Raw genomic sequence first — 5068 nt, 5'->3', positions numbered from 1 at the left:
TAATAATTATTGAATTTTTTTTTTTTTTAATGAATTGATTGAGTTTATGTGATTAGAAATTACCAAATGGCATATAAAAATCAATTCATTAGATGTTTCTCTAGAACATAACGGTAATTATTTTTCTGAAAAGTGCTGCAAAAAATTTTTTTTAATATTCAACCATAACCTACAATTAACCGCCGAATTTAAAAATAATTAATAGTATTTTAAATATTTTTTTTGATAAAAATAGGAAGTTTCATATTCTTCGTAATAATATTCTGATTATTTTTGCCAAGTTTCGTAGCTTTTTATTCACGTGAAGCCCCAATCAACGACTTTGAAAAATACCCTCAAAGTCGATAAATAAAAAACACTATATACGCTCTTAAATAACATAAAATTAATTATCATTGCAGGTTTTATTGAGACTAATTCCAAATATTCCATAGTTTATGGTTAAGATTACGCACAAATAAATCAACAATATAATAAAAACGATAGTTACTGAACAACAAGTCCAAGGGCTTGCAGCCTTCCAGCTGCACCGGAATCGTCTGTAATGAAAGTACATTACAATAATTACGATATAACAAACATCTTTTTTTCGAAAAAGTAAAAACAATGTATTAAAAGTAACTACCGTTGTTTAAATCCGATAGAAAAAATAATTCGGACAGCCTCAGCCGGGAATCGAACCCGGATCTTTTGGTTACGCACCAAGGACTCGACCAGCGGAGCTATCTGAGACATTGTTCATAACAACCTTTCAGTCTAATAATTTTTTGTTTAATAGGATAACAGAAATATATTTATTAAAATAGAGATGATATAACTATTTATCAATAGTAGCTTAAGGAGGTTCGAGTGAATCTAATGTAAAAAATAATTTCCAACTTTGAGCTTTGAAATTAAGTATACGTATAAATGAATACGTAATTTATCTAATGCCGAAATGAAGAAAAAAAATTCACCGTTTTAGTTACTTAGATATTAAATTTAAAAAATCACATATTTATCTTTAAGAAAATTGAAAATTCTCAAAAATCGGGAAATTATTGTTTTCACCCTGTTTTTCGAAAATCGAGTTTTCATCAGATCTCGACGTTTTGAGATCCTAGGAAGCTTTCCTGATTATTTCCGCGGTGATGTCACCGTGTGTGTGTGTGTGTGTGTGTGTGTGTGTGTGTGTGTGTGTGTAAATCTCTCATAACTTTTGAACGGATCATCCGATTCGATCGAAATAAGTGGCGTTCTGAAGATTTTTTTTGCCCCTAGAATTCTGATACTAATTTTACAGAATTTGAGTCGATCAATTTTGAGAAATCTCAAAAATAAAATTTTCAAAAATTCGTTTTTTTGAAATATCTTTTAAATGGCTGAACCGATCAATTCCAAAAACTAATCAGCTCTTAACCTCAAAAAACCACGTCGATTGCCACCAGTCCAGTCAAAATCGGTTGATTTGTTCGCGAGATATCGTTGTCGACGAAAATTGAAAAAAATGTTTTTTTTCAGAATTTCTATGAAATTTGTAGTCTGACCAGTTTACACTTAAAGATTTTTTAAAGAACTCAAAAAACTGCGTTGAATGCCGTAAACTACGAGGAAATCGGTTAATTCATTCAAAGGTTATTGAAGTTTGAAAATTCAAAAAATAGTGTTCTACAAAACTTCCATTAGCCTTTTAAGCTCGAAAAGCTCAAAAGCACAGTACAGCGATTTATTTGAGCTCGAAGAGCTAAAAATTACACAAAAATTTTATTTTCGAGCTCAAAGAGCTTAAAAAATAAGTGAATTGTTGAGCACTTAGGTATGGAGGTAGCGGGAAGTTGCAGGGATGGCATTTAGGTTCAACCGTTTTCCTAATTTTTTTCAATATTAACCTCCCAACTTTAACGGATAAAAAACTATACACAAGAAACTTGGATGATTGCAAAATATAAAAACAATTTAATAATAATACATTACCAATATAATTTTTGAAATATTTAAAGTCAAATTTTATGTTTGTAACTGGTTTATCGTCAGCCATTTATTCGAATAAAGATTTAACAACATCGCGTCAACAGCTGAGAAAAAACAAAAGGATAGAAATATAGTTACAGAGAGAGAAATTTTTAACTCACACACTCATCCACGTCTCAGGTTATGGGTATAATCAAGCTTGCTATTGCCAAATCTGTTTATTTATTCCGGCAAGTAATAAATACCAAACCCGGGAAAAAATCATCATGCATGAACATGTACGATCAGGCGTTAATTTCATGCATGATCATGCATGTATATTTGCCAGACATGAGCTTGTATGGTCATGCATGACCAAGCATCATCAGAACTAATCAGTCATGATCATGCTTATCCATACCTGGCAAACCTGGGAAAAATGACGATGCCTGACCAGGCATGTTCATGTCTGACTGAATCAGGTCCATAAAAAAAAAAAAAAAATTGGTGCCTAGAGGGATTCGAACCGTAGACGTCGCGCTCTCTAGACTTATCCTTTACCTGTTGACCTAATGGCTTCTATTGACTTTGGAACATCTTTCAAACTACTTTAAGTAATTTAAATTTTATACATAACTTATAGCTAACGGAGTTCTATACCTAATTTATTAATTATTAATAATTAATTATATATTAGAGTGATTTATTTGGGACGGCTGTGTATTTTTTTCGCTCCATTAACATATTGTTCTAAGTACAGAAAAAAAAAATTTCTTCAAGTTTAATTCCGTAATTGTAATTTTATTTTTTTCTTTCAATTTTGGAGTTTTTTTTATTTAAAATGTATAGGAAACTTAGAATTATTTATGTGTTCTACAATTTAGCAGAATTTGATACGACCGTAATGGACGAAGGCGTAGCTTAATAACAAACATCTTGAAAGGACTTATCGCCTATCGATATCATCTGATATATTTTGGTATTTGCACGCTATCAAACTCAAACTTCTACTAGATAATTTTGTTTTTCGCGTATTCAATGGAACACAGTAACCAATTTTGCGTCATAGTGTTAAAAAATTTGTATGTTTAAATTTTACATTATTATGTGTTAATTTAACACTTATTTGTGTCAATTCTATTGAATCAATACGAAAAGGTGTTAAATATTTAACACACAAATTTTTAACACCAAATTTTTTGGCGAAATGACGCAAAATTTTTTACGGTGAACGGTTGCTGGGGCAGAAAAGCTGAACTTAAATTTTTTGAAGAAAATTGAATTATATGCGAAAAAAAAATATTAGTATATCAAATAAAACATTTTACGAAAGAATTTGAGAAATTGTATTATGTAACTATATAAATATTTTTTTTTGTGCGCTTGAAAGTAAAATCATTGAAAAAAGTTTTGTTTTGTCGCAAACTCTCCAAGATGGAGAATTTCCGTAATTATTTATTCTTCTTAAACTATTCAGGAACCAGGATCAGGAATTATTAATTTAAAATAAAATACTCGGTGTTGGGGTGAATAATTATAAATAATTTATTCCCCAATGGGAGAAAACTCTAGCAATTACTAGAGAAAAACTCCTCGAAGATAGATACAGTCGTGTATGATATGAATAAGTGTGTGTGTGTGTAAGTGAAACAATTGCACTAGGTGTACAATAAGGGTGAGAAAGGATTTCAGCCGCTATTAGGTTGTTGAGGTCAACCGGTACCTGTTAATAATGATCCGAGAGGATCTGAGGATTTTGATCCGAGAGGATCAATGTGCGTTTGATCTGAAAAGATCGATTCAATTGATCCGAGAGGATCGAACGTATTTATGATTTGAGACAATAAATTGATTAGTTAAATTGAGATGAAATAGATTTTAATTAGTCAATTTGAATTATTTCGTGATTATAACTATTTTTAATTTATTTTTGATTAATTATGCATTATTCGCGAGAATTTAAATAAATTGCAATATTTGATGATTATTACGTGAGAAGCACTAAGTTCAATATTTTTAATATAAGTTAAATTGCGTATTATGAAGCTAAATTTATTCGAAATCTAATTAATTATTATTCATTACTGAAGAATTTGAAGTTAAATTAATATTTAAAGGTGATGAAATTACGCGTCTTATTACCCGGCGTGTAAGTTAAAACAATGGCCGCGACGCCACACCAAAGTACTGCGTCACAACTATCAAAAGTGTTTAAATTTAATTACGATGAATTTATATTATTTTCACGATAAAGAATACGAATTTAATTAACTAGATGAGTTACTTTAATATCAGAATGGATGTATTACTATGTAATTGTTCACAATGAAAAACACAGAATAAATGAAATTAAGTGTTAGCGAGGCTAGCGAGTATATTGTGTCGGTAACAGGTCACAAACACAACTGAACTTCGCACATGGCGTCTCGCGCCTCGTGCTTCGTGCCGGCCGGGCTTCTTTCCGCTAGCCCATGGTGCGCAGGTGCAGCAGCCATTACAACACGTGTTATTGGACATGTTCGTGAAGAACAGTCATAGAAACGACTCTTGTTGAGTCTCGAGTATAGTTAAGATTTTAGTATAGTTATAAGAGTCGGGGTGACCAACTCTCTTTTGCCTTGGCGGCAAAACAGGTATAGTTATAAGAGTCGGGGTGACCAACTCTCTTTTGCCTTGGCGGCAAAACAAGTTTTTCAGTTAAAATGATAGATTATTTGATAAATAATTGTTTAAAAATCATCGTTTTGGGATGGAAAATCGAAAAGTTTATGCTTAAGCTGAAATTTTTTATGAAAGTTGTACATTTATAATTTATAAGGGGATAGAAACTGATACGTCATACGGAACAAATTAATCTTCAAAATAGATCTGCAGTCTATAGTTCGATAAAATTATCCTTCTAGACTGAAAATAACATTTAAGAAGGTTAATCATGCATGAACAGGTCTTATCAGGCCTAAACATAATTATTGATTCAAGCATAATCATACAAGCGTATTTAACGCTTCAGACATGAACAGACATGGACAGGCATGATCATGTCTAATTTTAGGTCTGATCATACATGAACAGGCATGATCTGATTTAATTTCAGGCCTGATCATACATGAACAAGCATGGTCAGGTCTGATCATTTTTT

This window comes from Cotesia glomerata, linkage group LG4 (genome assembly GCF_020080835.1).
Source record: "Cotesia glomerata isolate CgM1 linkage group LG4, MPM_Cglom_v2.3, whole genome shotgun sequence".
Taxonomy (NCBI): domain Eukaryota; kingdom Metazoa; phylum Arthropoda; class Insecta; order Hymenoptera; family Braconidae; genus Cotesia; species Cotesia glomerata.
Note: the sequence above shows the minus strand (reverse complement) of the source record.